An 18110-nucleotide genomic window follows, 5' to 3' on the forward strand; every position below is an offset into this window, starting at 1 on the left:
ACAGGGCTTTATTTATAATGATGACCTATTCCCAGTTTCCATAGAATTAACAGAGCCTAAATAGATATTTTTCCACTCACATCTATAGCATGCAGAATAAATATAAATAATCTATTATACTTATAGTTTCCTGTCCAACAACTTGCCGCACTAACCGTTAAATTAAATCACCAACTAATTCTCAGTGAAATATAAATTTTTAGCATAGTTTCTATTTCCATGAACATATAATTCGAGTGGACAAGCTCTCACAGAAAATTTCTAATATAATTAAGAAATTAGAAACTCCAAATCTACACAGTCTACAAGACCTTCGTAATTAACTCCATGTAATCCTAATGGTTAACGCTTTGTGTCCAATTTTATGTTAATCTGGTCTTTGCATATTTATGTTTACCCTAGACCACTCCTAAATCACCCATTACAGTATTCATTCACCAATAAACACATTAAAACAATCAGTAGGAAGCCTAATCACTGAAAAAAATTTGGAAAAACAACCCACAGAATCAAAACTCACGCATAAACAACCTGGAGCCGGCTCCAGAATATTAGAGCCGCCTCCAATGGCCCTGGAGCCGGCTCCTAGACCATTGGAGCCGCCTCCAGTCCAAGGGGAGCCGGCTCCAATCCATTAGGAGCCGGCTCTCCCCCTCCTCTTCTTCGTGTTCTCCTCTCCGGTCGCCGTTTACGCCTCCGACACTTCACAGTAGAGGTTTACAGAGAGTTTCACTTAATCCTAGAAGATTCCAGTCCTTAACTCAGTCCTTATTATGCTACTAATATGGATTAAACCATGAATTAAATAAGACAGTTCAAAGTTAAACAGTTTACAAGTTTTAAACCAAAATCAGTTTCAGTTACACTCTAGGCATGACACAGACAACGTCTTTTATTTTTAAACATGTAATTCATCCTGGAACCATTGAGTATGCAAAGAACACGAGTGTAAGGGAGAGAGTAAGGTTAGAACTTGCCTTTTGAGATTTTTGTTTAATTCACTACGTTGTCTTCTACAATCTCCGGCGACTCCTACTGCAACCTCCTCTGTTCCTCGTTTCTAATTCCACAGACGTGTTTTGGGTGTATTATTTTGTTCCCTAAGCAGACTTATCTTATGTATTTATAGGCGACCAAAACCCTAAGTCCAATTATACCTAAAGTCTGAAACGAGGCCCATAAACACAACCTAGGTTATAAACCTTGTCGGCTCCTTAAATAAACCTAAACCTAAACAGAACTAAAACCCTAACCACACTTTTATACCTAGTCACAAATTAAAACATGTAATTACTAAGTCAACAATAAAAATTCCAAGTTAACTACTAATTCAATTAAAGAAACAAATAAAAATTCCAAGTTAACCGTAAAACAGAAAATAACATACAATTTACAGAGAATTAAAGCCAAATAAATAATTAAAACAATTAACTTAAATAATCACAATTACTGTAAATAATTCAAATAATTAATTAACCCAAAGAAAACAAATAAACTAACTCATTAACTCAAATAACACAAATAAGTCAACTAAATCAAATCATTAAAAAGTCAATTAAAATATAATTCAAAACAATTAATGAACCAAAAATAATTAATGAACAGAAAACAATTAAACAAATTACCGAGACTATCCTTTTAAAAATTAGGGGTATTACAATGGTCAACACACACATCTATGGTCAATTGCACAAAAACCCTCCTTTAAAACCATAATCCCAAAGTGGCGCAAAGATATTTGTAAGACTAAATTGTGAACCTACACTTGTCACCAATCCATGGCTCATTCCTAGGCTTAATCTCACACCTACACTTGTCAACCATCTAAGCCAACAAGTGCACCAATCCTAGGCCAACAAGTGGGTGAATCCTCACCCTCCAAATGTCATCATCCAATGCATTAAAGTGTTTCCACACAAATGTCAACAAGTGGACCAATGAGAGTGTGACACTTGTCACACTTTTTCAAAAATTACAAAAAGGTCCTTTTTGAAAATATTTTCCAAATTTAATTACAAAATGGTCCCCAAGATGAAAAATAATTACTTTATTTAATTACACTAAAACCCCACAAGTTAAGAATAATTACACTAAAGTATGCATTAATGCCCCTTTATGAAAGAAGTAAGCAATCAACATGCTTTTCTAGAAAAGTAAAAATACCACTATCATGAAAATCAAATATCATGAATGCATGCAAAACCGGAATCAAATCCGAGCACAAAAAGTGAGGTTGTGCAAGGAAAAAGGATAAACGAGAAAAAGACAAAATGTGAATAGTGTTCGGAAAAATAAAATATGGAAATGACACAATCTCCAAAGGAAGTTGTCAATCCAAGGAAAAGAGTCTCAGAAATCATTCCAGAGCACTCGAGACGACATCAAGTGATGAAAAACCGAACCCAAAAAGGAAAAGACAACGGAAAAATAATATCCGTTAAAATCTGAGAAAAAGAAAAGGAAGAAAAATGACCGGGTCATTACACCTCTTTAATTGGACTACGGCTCCTAATTAAAAGAAAATTGTAGTTGCACAGTTGCCAATTTTACAAAAATTGGTTCGAGGAGTGTTTATTGCAATTCTGGCCAAAGAGCTTCCTCAAAACTTGTATTTGCCCTTGCTGCGTTCATTGCACACTTACTACGTTCCTTGCTTCGTAGTGACTCCAGGTTAGTTCCTCACTTATTTCTTTGATTTCATACTATGAGTACTTTACCCGTTCACGACCATATAGAAATTGTAGACTTTGAGTCTACACCTTCGTCTTCCCCTATTCTCATTAGGGTTCCTCCCCCTAGTGTTTATTAAATTCACTATTGAGTCTGTAATGGCGGAATTTGAAATCCCTGAAGGGGTAGAAATTGTTGAATACCCTTCAGAGGCTGATTTTAGTTCCGACGAGGGCGTTGAGAATGAATTGCTACTATGGCTCAGGTACCTTAATGCTCTCCGATTTCTTCTTCACCCCTTCTATCATTTGGTCTTCAATAAGTTAGGTCTTGCCCCCCTCCAAGTAAACCTTAACTTTTTTCGGATAGTTTAAGCACTTTTAGGTCGCCAAAGGCTAGAGAGTCTTGACTTGACTCTCGCTGACCTATTGATTACCTACACCATCTCTAGGCATGGGACCGAGCCTGGACGTTTTTACTTTACTTTCTCTCTCCAGCAAAGGATATGTACGGACCTTCCTACCTTCGAGAAGAAATGGAAAGAGAGGATGATAATTGTTAAAGGGAATTGAGCTGTGTCTTATTCGAGCAAACTCTCAATCCCTCGCAAATTCGGGAAGTTAGGTATAGAATATTTACCCTCCCTTTATGCCAAGTGCTCTGGTTGTTTCCCATGTCGAGTCGTACTCTTTCTTCATACTTATGAACTTCTTGGTATTTTTTCAGCGACCTTCCCTTCTTTTGCAGCTAAGAACAGGCTCGTCTTCCTTGAAGAAAAGGTTTGAAGTGCTCCCCCATCCATTGTGGAGTTGCTTTCTTCGTCCAATCTTAAAAAAATCGCTTTTAGCGCTGCAACAGCTGACCTCATAGATTTGGCACTCCCCTTCTTTGACAGCTTCCCGTTAACCGAAGAAGAAAAGAAAAGGGCTGAAGCCCTTAAGAAGAGAGCTGCAGAGCAGGAGCCTCTTGTTATTGTACACTCTACTGAGCAGGAGAAAGAGGTTGAGGAAGCTCCTCTACACAAAAAGGCGAAGTTGAACCCTTCTTCAACATCAAAAACTAAGGGAGTTACTCCTCCCAAGAGCAAGGGTAAGAAAACTGGAGAAGCTGATCCTGAGGAGGAAGTGAGGGCTTATGTTATGGCTGAGAGAGGTAAGCCTTGGAGGCTTACCTTTTCTAGGGTGGAGAAAATAATCCTTCATTCCGTGGATTCAGTTGTCACAAACCCTTCTGCAGCGCTGGTAGTTGCATGGGGAGTATGGCTGCCCAAAGATGAAGAAATCATGGGCAATATAAGGCTGAACCAACTTTTTCCTTTCGCTCCAGTCCATACTGTGGAGGTTTGTTCTTTGCCCTTCTTTGTCAGTTTCTTAGCTTTCTTTCCACTCTCCTTACACTGTTATTGTCATTGTTAACTGCGTAGAGCCTATACCATACTATGGCCATATGTGCCATTACTGAAGCTTAGTCCCTTTTTATCAAGAAATTGAAAAGGAACCTTGAAATGCTGAGAAGAAGGCTTCTAATGCAGCTTTGAATGTAAAGATTGCCTTTGAGGCAAGGGATGTTTACAAGAATCGCTTGGTAGCGTCTGAAGCCAAGGTGGAGACATTGGGGGCTGAGATTTAGTGCTTGAAAGATGCAATTGGCATCTGCATCACTGCTGGGAAATAGATGCAAGGATGTTACTCCACCTTGGTATGCTTATCCAGCGCAAAAGCCTTCAGGTTTGCCTTCAACCAGGGCTCAGGTAACAAAATGAAGGACCCGGAGGCTTTTGATGCTGACATGAAAGTTTCCTCCCCTTACGATGAGGGTCCATAGGCCTAAGAAGCTGAGGTGCTGTTCGTTGAGATGGTGAAGTCTTACCAGGAGGACCATTCAGCTCCAAGTTCATCATCTCATCCATCTTCTAACCCATTAACTCCTCCAGCCTCAAGTCCAAATGTGGTGAACGTTTTTGATTCTGCTCTTTTTGATCCTAAAAGGAACTAAACTTGTATACTTTCTACTCTGAAACAATATTTGTTTTGCTTGTAAACAATAATTACTTTAATTTTTATGTCTACTTTTGAGAATTTGCCTTCGAAAATATCTATGGATATATCTGAGTTACATATTGTCACTGAATAGCTTCTTATGTTTTTGAGAAAAATTCTTTCTCCGGGGACTTTGAATTCCTCGTAGTCCGAATCCAAAAGCAAGAAAGAGAGTAAGAAGGGAATTCCTATGATAGTTCGATCATTTAACTGAAGCTTATTTTGTCACTTAATGATTTAACCGTCAAGGGAACCCTTTTTGTCATTACTTATATGGAGTGTATATGTTAATACTTGTTTTTTCTTATATTATTTCGAGGTGGGACAAACTCTTGATGGGCTTAACATTATTGGGCCCAACATTGAGGACTGAATGCGTGATATCCATCAAAAAGTTTGCCCCTATTTGGGTTTAGACCCATCGGAGTACCTTCAGACACGGGTGGTCTGAGGTATTATCTTTTTCAGTAGTTGTGTATGCCTTAGAAGTTTTGTTGTCATCTTCGGACTCTCAGGATCCGAAGCGTGGAGCTCCTTGGCGATAAGAGACATTGTATTGTATCGGACACTTAGGGTCCGAGGTATATAGTTCTTCGGACTCGTGGGTCCGAAGATTCAAAAGTGAGAGAAGGCCAAGGAAAAGAGTAATAATGTGACCTGGCCAGATTCCCAAACATTTGTTCTGGATCCTCTATTTCATGGTCACTCCATCCTTGGCGTTGTTTCTAGTAATATTCACTTATATGAGCCATCCCTCCTTCTTGTATCCTTTCGATGTGGGATAGCTTGCCTAAGAGACTTTATGCAAATTGGAATAACTTTGAGATTGATATCTTCATGATCCAAAGATTTTCCAAAAGATGGGCTCACAAAAGAGATTCCCTTGATATACAGATCTCTGATTAAGCGACTTTACTTTAAGATCCATTTATCAGGGGGAACCTTCTGTGGCGATCAATAGTTATAGGGTAACATCATATATGGTATTCCCATTACTTGTTTGTTTTTGATATGGGACAACTTTTTATGGGCTTGAAACTGTTGGGCTAGGTATTAGGGCCCATATAGAGTGTTTGACCCCGTTTGGGTTTAGACGTGTTGGTCTATCTTCGGACTCTTATGGTCCTAGGCAAGTGGTTCCTCAGTTATGAGCCTGAGAAGAATTGTATTGAACCAGACTCTTGAGGTCCAAGGCAAGTAGTTCCTCAGCTATGAGCTTGAAAGGAATTGTATTGTGCCCGACTCTTGAGGTCCGAGGTAAGTAGTTCCTCGGCTATGAGCCTGAGAGGAATTATACTGTGCCGGACTCTTGAGGTCCGAGGCATATGGTTCCTCGGCTATGAGCCTGAGAGGAATTTTATTGTGCTGGACTCTTGAGGTCCAAAACAAGTAGTTCCTCATTTATGAGCCTAAGAGGAATTGTATTATGCCGGACTCTTGAGGTTCGAGGCAAGTAGTTTCTCGGCTATGAGCCTAAGAGGAATTATACTGTGCCAGACTCTTGAGGTCTAAGCATATGGTTCCTCGGCTATGAACCTGAGAGGAATAATATTGTGCCGAACTCTTGAGGTTCGAAGCAAGTAGTTCCTCATCTATGAGCCTAAGAGGAATTGTATTGTGCTGGACTCTTGAGGTCCGAGGTATATGGTTCTTCGGCTATGAGCCTGAGATGAATTATATTGTGCTGGACTCTTGAGGTCTAAGGCATATGGTTCCTCGGCTATGAGCCTGAGAGGAATTATATTGTGTCGGACTCTTGAGGTCCGAGGCCTGAGGTGGAAAAGGCACCATGTATGCAGGATAGGCCGAAGATTAAAAAATGATATGAGGCTACGAAAAAGAGTAACCGTGACTGGGAAGTCTCCCGTACATTTGCTTGGGAGATTATCTGTGATACCCCTCGGATTCGAGACACGGGTTGATCAGGCCCAGGCCCGAACCCCGAGGGAATATCAAACAATTAATATTTAAAATGAACACAGAATACAAAATGAAACAAGAAATAAATAAAAGCTGGAAGAAATCTAAAAGAGAATCCTTAAAATTAAATACTTAGAATTCCAAAACCTCCAATAGTTAAACAACTCGGGAATCCATCCATGGGACCCCTAATACTAAAATCCAAACTAAAGTATAAATACTCAAAAAAACATCCGAAATGAAACCATAGAGAGAAGTCCTATGTCGTCGGAAAAGTGAGTAGTAGTCTCTGCTCAGCATGATCAGGTCTAAGTTTGAAACTGATGAGTACCTGAAAAATAGAAGTGGGTCACGCCCACGAACAAGTTCTATACTACTACAATCCAAGCAGAGACTCGATACGCATATACATTCTAACCAACTCAACAATAGCTATATAATCCGTATATATATATATTCACACTATGGGATTCTCACTGGACTATGATGAGGGTCTCAACCTGAGTAGAAGGCAACATGGAAAACGCACTTGAGTGGGCATGACTACCTAAGCCTAACAGGGTATACCTCAACCAACATAGCCAGCTACGCATCCTACTACATATACGCTCCCTAACCGTCGACTCTGAGACTCAAGCTCATATTATGGTACCATAAAAATATATTTAAAGTCCTATCCTATTCATCCACAAGAAATCCAGTTAGTCATTCAGCTTGTGCAGCTTCTTTGACTTAACATAGATAACAAGCAATCCAGTTAGTCATTCAGCTTGTGCAGCTTCTTTGACTTAAGTATAAGTAGGATTTATTTTAGAATCCATTCCCTTATTTCGTATAGATAGGATTTAGTATTTTGAAACTGATCCAAACCTAGGCATGCCACCATCCCATACTGGTGCATGTAATTCAACATCCAGCAGTTGATAATACTAATAACGAAAGTAAATACCAACTCGTCCATAACAAATATAACAAGAATCCATCACAAGTATGATAAAAATATGCATATGACATGCTTATTCTATACTACCGATAAATGATTCTCCAATAAGTTTAAAACACAGAGAATATGTATACTCCATCCTGTAATCCACCATGAGCATAATAATAACAATATCAGAATTAACATGCTCACTTTAAACCATTCTACGATATCCAGTAAGTTGATAAGATACAATACTGTATAGTTAGCAACTAAGTTCCCATTAAGCATAACAGAGCATTATCATAATTGGCATGCTTATTTTTATAACACTGTAACATGATTTAAACCATGAATTCCTTAAGTCAATTGCTAATTTAAACATGAGCAACTTGAATCATTCACATCCAAGCCAACACTCAAACTTTCTGTAAAATTTCCTACTGTTTTCTATATTAGCTTCCTATGGTATCTTACGTATTACCATGCCTTTTGAAGTTTTAATAAGGGTTTAGACATCACTGTACTCCCCTAGAACAACTCCTTCAGAAAACCAAGAAAAACTGAAAAACCCTGAAGGAGCCTGCTCCAAAAAAGTTGGAACCGCCTCCAAACAACTTGGAGCCGGCTCCAAACAACTTGGAGCCACCTCCAAGACCTTTAGAGCCGGCTCCATGATTCCATGGAGCCACCTCTTTCCTCCTCTCTTCAAATTTGCTTATTTTCTTCAACTGCGTCCTCTTCGGTGACGTCCAGTTTTATCAGTCCTTAACTTTAATGGTTTCTACTAATTAAAATTAAGTTTCCAATGCCCCAGATATTTTAAAACCTTTAATCTTAAATCCACTCTAATCAGAATAGAAAAAATCAAGAAAGAAGTAAAACAAGAAAATACGAAACATGCAAACATATACAGTTGCAAACGAACTTAAACATGCAAACCAGATTAACATTAATACTTTCCAGTGTGTTACAGACTAACTCAACTTTTTATATAGCAATTTATATGAAATATAAATCCAGTTACATGAATTACTTTATGAGTTACATAACGAAAAAATTATAAAACAAGCAATACAACTCATGGCTTTGTTCAGTTTAAACAACAGAGACATGAAAACCAGTTTACTTTTAATCCTTATGCATTCCTGGAGTTGCATTAGGCATGCAAAGAACACGAGTCAATGGAATAGAGTTAGGATTAGAACTTGCCTTACACCGACGTCTTCTTAAATTCTCTGGCGAAATCTCTGTTTGCCCTCTCTGGTTTCTCTCAGACTTCTCCAAACTTCTCTCTGCCTTCACTATATTGTGAATAGGGTTCTCAAACCCTAGGCAGACCCCTAAAGATGTATTTGTAAGCCACCCTTAAACCTAACCCTAAGTGTGATATACTGCAGAGAGCTAAGTCGGCTAAATTAACACAGAAACCCTAAGTAAACCCCATTAACGTAATTCAGAATTTAATAAGTATAATAAACCATTTAAGACTTAACTAGACCATATTACAATTAATTCAATTACACACTTAACCAGTTAAAACACTAATTAAATAAAAACAAACACTAATTAAATAAAAACAATTACATAATTAAACACAAGGAAACAGTTTAAATCCAATTAATTAAAATAACAAGCAATTAAACTATTAAAACCAATAAATATGCACATAAACAATTAAAAATGCAACTTAAACAATAAATTAAATACAAGGACTATCCTTTTGAAATTAGGGGTATTACACTATCTTTCCTGGAGACTCTCGTCGTGGCGACCAGACGTTGTGTGTCACAACTATATTAACTATACACCCTTTTTATTTCTAGTCGATGTGGGACAATAATAAAATTTATATTTTAGGCTAGAAGTTTGGGCTACTTGTTGTCGTTTTTTTTTTTTTTTTAACAAAAGAGAATTATTGTAAAGAATGCCCGCTGGTATTATTAATTACCAGCGGGCCCTCTTTGCAATGCACCCACATACTCTCACTGTTCCTTATATAAAGGAAAGTTAAAAGCTATATTTAACCGATGTGGGACCACCATAAAATACATGCTTAGGGCCAAATACATTTAGGCTTAATAATAGTTATCGATCTGGGATAAAAGTACAAATCAGAAGCAAAAAATATAGTTTCTTTTGTCGTAATATCATATCAGTAGTAATATTAATAGTAGGGTATATATGTGGCCCCCTATGACGGAAAAGAAAGTAATAAGCAATATCCCATATCAACATCGAATTCAATTGTGACAGCCGGATATAAGGATCTATAGATTAACAAGAATCTTTTATTATATGGGCCTTAAACAGCAGCATTTGTAAAAGAAAATCAAGTGGACTATATTGTCTAATGATAGTACCTTTTAAGGTGTATTGCATTCTATGGACGTGCAATTGGACGCCCATCAATTTCTGCTAACCGGTAAGCTCCTTTCCCTACTACTTCTGTGACTCTGTAGGGTCTATTCTAATTGGGTTGTAACTTCTTTACGTGGGTTATTTCCTGCTTCAACACCCAATCGCCTAGCACGAAGTTTCTGAACCTGACGTATTTGTTATAACTATTACGCAACTATTGTTGGTATGAAGCGAGCCTAATTACCGCAGCATCCCTCTTTTCCTCCAAGAGGTCGAGGCTATGCTCAAGCTGTTGATCATTGTTCCCCTTGAGCAACAAATGTGTCCGAAGAGTAGGTACTGCTAACTCCATGGGGATGATAACCTTGGACCTATAGGCCATTGCAAAGGGGCTTTCCCCCGTTGGTCACCGTGGGGTGGTTCGATATGCCCAAAGTACTTTAGGCAGATTCTTGTACCACTTCGACTTGAGCTTCTCCAACTTTTTCTTCAGACAGCTGAAGATGGTTTGGTTAGTTATTTTGGTCTGCCCATTCCCTTGTGGATGACTAATCGCGGCCAACTTCTGTCTGATCTCATGTTCGGCGAAGAACTTTCTTGTGCTTCTATTATCCAAATTCTTACCATTGTCCATCATGATAACATTCGGCACTCTGAATCGGCAAATTATAGTGTTCCATATAAAAATTTTTACTTGCTCATAGGTCATGCTTGAATAAGCTTCGGCTTCTACCCACTTTGTGAAGTAATCCGTGGCTAGCAATACGTACTCCTTTTGTTCCACAGCTTTGGGCAAAGGTCCAACCATATCAATCTCCCATTGTACGAATGGCCATGGATTTGCCATTGCGTGCACGTCCTCAACAGGCTGATGTTTCATTGGGCATGTCGCTGGCATTTGTCGCATCTCCTGGCATATTTTTTAGTATTTCGAGCCAGGTATGGCCAGAAGTAACCTTGAGTTAAGACCTTGTGTGCCAGAGATCTGCTACCGGAGTGGTTACCATAATCCCCATCATGAATTTGCTTTAGTATTACGAGGGCCTTAGTGGGGCTTAAGTACTTCAGGTAAGGACCTGAAAATGACTTCCTGTACAACTCATTATTGATAATAGAATATTTGGCTGCGACGAACCTGAGTTTCCTTACCTCGGCTTTTTGGTTCGGAATCGTTCCATGTTTAAGGTAAGCGTTTAGCGGATCCATCCACCATGGTTCTCGTGGAATGTCTGGGTTCACCATTATCTCCTACCGAGGACATATACTAGGTTCGTCTAGGATGTCTATTGGCACTATCCAGACCACTTCTTCGTCTGAGGAAGATGCCGCTGTTGCCAGTTGATCTGCCGATGTCTATTGGTACTTGGTGGAATTCGATTTGATCGAATCCACGTGAAGCACTCTCTACAGCCTCCTTGTATGCTTTCATTCTTTTTTCTTTAGGCTGATATTTGCTTGTCACCTGATTCACAATAAGTTGGGAGTCACTAAAAACCTTTAAACACCTTACCTAGAGCTAGTTTGCCAACCGGAGCCCCGCGAGCAAGGCCTCATACTCGGCTTCGTTGTTAATGGTAGGAAAAATTAAAAGGATTGATTACTGTAGCTTGGTGCCATCAGGGGTTATGATAATGATTTTGGCCCCAGCACAAGTTAGGTTCATGGAACCGTCTACCCGAAGCTCCCATTGTGGTTCAGGAGGGTCTGGCTCTTCGGGTTTATCTTCATACTCGAGGAGGAAGTCGGCCAATGCCTGGCCTTTGTGTGACACTTTTGGCTCATAAGATATTTTGAATGAATTGAGTTTGATTGCCCAATTAGTTATTCTTCCGGATAAGTCTGGCTTGGAAAGAATAACTCACATGGGGTAGTTGGTTAAAACTACAATGCTATGAGACTCAAAATAGTGCCGAAACTTCCTTTTTGCATACACCAATGCTAGTATAATCTTCTCTGTTATGCTGTACCGCGTTTCAGCATCTGTCATCGTCTTGCTGGTGTAGAAGATTGGGTACTGATTCTTTCCTTATTCTCTGATCAGTACGGCACTTGTGGCTATCCCAGAGATTGCTAAGTACATGATAAGAGTTTCACTAGGCTTTGGAGTGGACAAATTTGGAGGTTCAGCCATGTAGCACTTTAATTGATTGAGAGCCATTTGCTGCCCCATATATCCTTGTTCTTGGATCTTATTGCATCAAAGAATGGTTTGCACTTATTTGATAATCGAGATATAAAGTAACTGAGAGCTGCGATTCGGCCAGTCAAAACCTGTACGTCCCTGCGAGTTTTTGGTTCCTGATTTTGTATGAGGGCCTAAGCCTGAGCCGGGCTTACCTTTATCCCTCACTTGTTGACAACATGGCCGAGAAACTGCCCTGAAGAGACCACAAAGGAACACTTGGAAGGATTTAGCTTCATGTTATATTTTCTCAAAGTGTCAAAGACTTCCTGGAGGTGCTTGGGATGGTCCTCATTCTTCACACTTTTAACCATCATGTCATCGATGTAGGCTTCGACCGTCCTTCCCAGCATCTCGTCGAAGATCTTGTTAACAAGACGTTGGTAGGTTACCCTAGCATTCTTGAGTCCGAAGGGCATGACTTTGTAGTAGTAGATGCCTTTCTCTGTTATGAAGGCAGTTTTCTCTTCATCCTCTGGATTCATGGGGATCTGGTTATACCCAAAATACGCATTGAGGAATGTGAGTCTCTCATAGCCAGTGGTAGCGTCGACCATCTGATTTATCTTAGGTAGTGGAAAGCTATCCTTGGAGCAAGCTGATAAGCATCGAATATTGCATATTCAAGCACCCTTATTTGCATTAGTTAAATCCATTTATGGTTTATATGTATAGATTTTCCCCAAGTTCTGTGTTTCTATGAATTTTCAGGTTGCATTCCAATTTGGAAATAAAATGGAAGTTTTGAGGCCTTTTGTAACTTCTGTAAAGAGCAAATCATTCCGGGCTTTTGCATCCGGAGATTTAAAAGAAGAATCTGCTAAAATAGGTCCATGAAGCCCTTCTGTAATGAAAAAGGAGCAAGTGATTCTCAATAGGCCAATGATAAATCCATGTAGAAGAATTCAGAGCCGAAGAAGAAGAAAATGCATTCTGATACATTTTTGAGCGCTCGGAGAACCTTCGAGCTCTCAAAGTCAGGACAGAATGGTCCACCACAATCTTCGAGCGCTCAAAACCCATTCTTCGAGCGCTCGATAGAGCAGACTCACTTGTGCCTTGATTCCTTCAACTTCGGATTTCCTTCTTTTATGAGTTGGTTGGAGATGTCTTTTGGTGGGAGTGGAGCCTTGTTTTGAGGAGGTTTAGTAGACATATTGTCTACAAAAGGAAGGGGGAACCATATATCAAGGAGAACATATATATTTTTGCAAGATTGGCCAAAGGGAGAAAGGAGGAGAAGATAGAGTTTTTGTGGCTAGAAGAGGAGGTTAAAAATGGGAGTGGCATCCAAGCTTCTTCCTTCCTCTAGTCCATCCATGGGTAACTAATTCTCCATCTAGGGAGGTGATGAAGCCCTCCCTTGTAAGCATGTTCTAGTGTAGATTTTATTTTGGGATAACAATGTATAATCTTTGGTCATTTCATGATTTAGAGCACCATACTTGTTGTAATGGATTATAATGTCTATTAATGATTATTTTGAGTTTACTATCTTGTCTTAGCTTGTTCTCTCTTTTGATCATATTGCTTGCATTTTCATGGTGATAATGGAAATGAGATCATGAAATGGTTTTTAATGGCATGAGGTTGGAGAACCTTGATAGTCCATGGCTTAGGTTTTCCATTTGATGGTTTATGCTTGATTCCTAGCTTTATGTGCTTTTATCATTTAATTAAGAGCTTGATAATCTTTGGCTTAGTGAACATGTTGAAGACTACACCCTAGTTTAGGTAGTTTGAGCATGTGAATCTTTGATGGATTATTTTGGCTTATTGATTTAATGAACTTCTTGAGGATATTATAGCAACCAAGTGTTGCTATGTATCATGACCATCATATATGTTGTTTTCCCCAAATTAATCTTAATCTAGCATGTGTATAGAATTGGGAGCGGATTCACTTCCCTAGTCTTCTCTAACTTATATTTTTATCTCTTCTATTCCTTGCACACTTTTGTTTTATGCATTTTACATTCTTAGTTTTAGTGACAATCCAAAAAATCCTCTATAAACCCCCTTATCATTCTAAAAAGATTCTAGATACTTAGGTTGCCATAGACTAGCAGTCCGAGTGGTTCGACTTACCCGACCAATAGCCTTATTTTACAATGATTTGTGTTATTGCAAATGGGTTGATTTATAATTGATAATCGATCCGTCGATCAATTTTTGGCGCCGTTGCCGGGGACTGCAAACGGTTTAGCAACCGAAGTTCTAGGGTTAACTTTGGTTTGATTGTTAATATTGTGATTTATGAATATGTCTTGTGTGGTTTTGACCATCTTTGTGTGTAAGTTGTTTGTGAGATTCTAGGGACTTGATGCTCGCCGAGGGAATGCTAGCAAATTCGTAAGTCTAGAGGACTCCAGGTAAGTCTTTTGACCTTTTAGTTTCGAAATTATGAATATCTTGCATGTGTTTAACTTAGTGTTTTTTAGTTGTGAAGCGTTGACTCTCAGCAGGACCATGCTTTTCTGCGCGCTGGCATCGCCGGTATCCATGCTTGGATGGATCGTTTTGAGCATACCTTGGCGGACTACACTAGGACAATCCGAGAGGACTACTTGCGTGTGGAGGAAGACCATCGTGTTACAGCTGAGGACCGTCGTGTGGCACAAGATGAAAGGCGTGAAACTCAATCCCTCTTTAATGCCATCCTTGCCTGTTTCCCCCCTGGCCCGTAGCTAGTTGCCCGTTCGTGATTTGTTTTTTGTTTCATATGTTTATGTTTCTATTTTCTGTTTCTGTTCTAATTTTTGAACATGGGAATGTGTTATGCATTAGTTGATCTGGTTAGACATGGTAGCATTTCAGTTCCTTTTGTAATCATGTCCACCTACTTTTGAATGAAAATTCTCTCTTTTATTTTATTGTCTGTTAATTATCTTCTTTTAATGTTTCATTATTATTTCTGTCTTTTGTATTCCCATCTGTTTTTCTCAGTGTTCCCTTGCAGGTTGCACAATTCAAGTTTGGGGGCCTGTTTTTGTTGGACTTCACATGGGAGTTTTTTGTCACCTCGCCATGCACTGTCCTCATTTTCTTAGTATTTTTGTTCTTGTTATTATCTTTAATTTTCGGTAGATGTTAGTTGTTGTCCCACATTGAGGACAATGTATTATTCAAGTTTGGGGGTGCCATATTGCATTTTTGGTAGTACATTTTTGTAAAGTAATGATAGTGTAATTTGAAACTTGTCAGAGATGAAGCTCATGTTTAACACCTTATGTATAGAAGCAATTGTTGAGTTTTGAAAATAAAGAAAATTTGAAATGATTATGTGGATGCAATTTAGTCTGTATAAATGTTTCAATTAGATTCTCGTTGGATTTTATACTCTTTTATGCTTCACAATGCACAGATGCACACCGGAAACTTAACTGTGAGGCATGCAACTTGATTGACCTTGATCTTAACCTAGTTAATATAATCTGATGAACCTAATAGATGGATACCTTTGGCATGATAAAAAAAAAAAAAATAAAATAAAAAAAAGAAAAGAAAAGAAAAGAAAAAGAAAAAGAGATAATGAACAGTTTGAGTTTGTAACCTTTCCAACTTAAGTTATTAAGCCCAAGGAGTGTCTTTACACTTTGTACCCTAAAGCCATATGGTTTGGGAGTTGTTGGCCTAACGCTTGCTACACGGGTTGGTTAGAAAGCTTAAAAGACTTAGGCACTGCACGGTCATTTAAAAAATATAATAAACATAGTCCGTTGGAGTTCGTAGCCTTGCCAATTCGAGCTATTAAGCCCTAGGAGTGTTTCTACACTCAACACCCTAAAACCATCTAGTTTGGGAGTTGTTGGCGTAACGCTTGCTACATGGGTTGGTTAGAAAGCTTAAAAGACTTAGGTACTGCACGGTCATTTAAAAAATATAATAAACATGGTCCGTTGGAGTTCGTAGCCTTGCCAATTCGAGCTATTAAGCCCTAGGAGTATTTCTACACTCAACACCCTAAAGCCATCTGATTTGGGCATTGTTGGCCTAACGCTTGCTACATGGGTTGATTAGAAAGCTTAAGGGACTTCGGCATTGCACAACCATAATATGTATCATTTTGAGTTTTAATAAATTTTCAGCAAGCAACAAAGGTTGTATTGTAAATAAATTTATGCCTTAGTGACTTCATTTAAAAGGGAATTCGATGATGTGAAGACTTGTGTCTTGAAATTGGAAAGAGAAGGTTAAAGCCACATGTTGGGAAATCCGGTTCACTTTCACTGAAGCTAGAGTTGATTTCTATTCAAAAGATAGCAATTGAGTTATTTATATAGACTATGATGCTGTTGCATGGATATTTAACCATTTATTTTTGTACCAAGGCTTCATATATGCAAGGTAGTCTATCTAATGATCCCATCTCCAGTCTTCTGTCTGTTTCAAGTTATATTTAAGCTATGCATGTTTTCCATTTCACCATGGTTGATATTTTTGGGAAGCAATCCAATGGTTGTCATTCGTTGAGTTTGTCATTTTGGTTTTTGCTATGGGACTAGCAAAATGTAAGTTTGGGAGTGTGATAAGCGCCGAATATTGCATATTCAAGCGCCCTTATTTGCATTAGTTAAATCCATTTATGGTTTATATTTATATATTTTCCCCAAGTTCTGTGTTTCTATGAATTTTCAGGTTGCATTCTAATTTGGAAATAAAATGGAAGTTTTGAGGCCTTCTGTAACTTCTGTAAAGAGCAAATCATTTCGGGCTTTTGCATCCAGAGATTTCCAAGAAGAATCCGCTAAAATAGGTCCATGAAGCCCTTCTGCAATGAAAAAGGAGCATGTGATTCTCAATAGGCCAATGATAAATCCATGTAGAAGAATTCAGAGCAGAAGAAGAAGAAAATGCATTCTGATGCATTTTCGAGTGCTCGAAGTCAGGACAAAATGGTCCACCGCAATCTTCGAGCGCTCGAAACCCATTCTTCGAGCGCTCAAAGGAGCATATAGACCCACTTGTGCCTTGATTCCCTCAACTTTGGATTTCCCTCTTTTATGAGTTGGTTGGAGATGTCTTTTGATGAGAGTGGAGCCTTGTTTTGAGGAGGTTTGGTAGACATATTGTCTACAAAAGGAAAGGGGAACCATATATCAAGGAGAACATATATATTTTTGTAAGATTGGCTAGAGGGAGAAAGGAGGAGAAGATAGAGTTTTTGTGGCTAGAAGAGGAGCTCGAAAATGGGAGTGGCATCCAAGCTTCTTCCTTCTTCTAGTCCATCCATAAGTAACTAATTCTCCATCTAGGGAGGTGATGAAGCCCTCCCTTGTAAGCATGTTCTAGTGTAGATTTTATTTTGGGATAACAATGTATAATCTTTGGTCATTTCATGATTTAGAGCACCATACTTGTTGTAATGGATTATAATGTCTATTAATGATCATTTTGAGTTTACGATCTTATCTTAGCTTGTTCTCTCTTTTGATCATATTGCTTGCATTTTCATTGTGATAATGGAAATGAGATCATGAAATGGTTTTTAATGGCATGAGGTTGGAGAACCTTGATAGTCCATGGCTTAGGTTTTCCATTTGATGGTCTATGCTTGATTCCTAGCTTTATGTGCTTTCATCATTTAATTAAGAGCTTGATAATCTTTGGCTTAGTGAATATGTTGAAGACTACACCCTAGTTTAGGTAGTTCGAGCATGTGAACCTTTGATGGATTATTCTGGCTTATTGATTTAATGAATTTCTTGAGGATATTATAGCAACCAAGCGTTGCTATGTATCATGATCATCATATATGTTGTTTTCCCCAAATTAATCTTAATCTAGCATGTGTGTAGAATTGGGAGCGGATTCACTTCCCTAGTCTTCTCTAACTTATATTTCTATCTCTTCTATTCCTTGCACACTTTTGTTTTATGCAATTTACATTATTAGTTTTAGTGACAATCCAATAAATCCTCTATAAACCCCCTTATCATTTTAAAAAGATTCTAGATACCTAGGTTGCTATAGACTAGATACCTAGGTTGCCATAGACTAGCAGTCCCAGTGGTTC

This window comes from Cornus florida, unplaced genomic scaffold, assembly GCF_030987335.1.
Source record: "Cornus florida cultivar Cherokee Brave unplaced genomic scaffold, ASM3098733v1 CherokeeBrave_3.0.0_Hap2_Chr07, whole genome shotgun sequence".
Classification (NCBI taxonomy): domain Eukaryota; kingdom Viridiplantae; phylum Streptophyta; class Magnoliopsida; order Cornales; family Cornaceae; genus Cornus; species Cornus florida.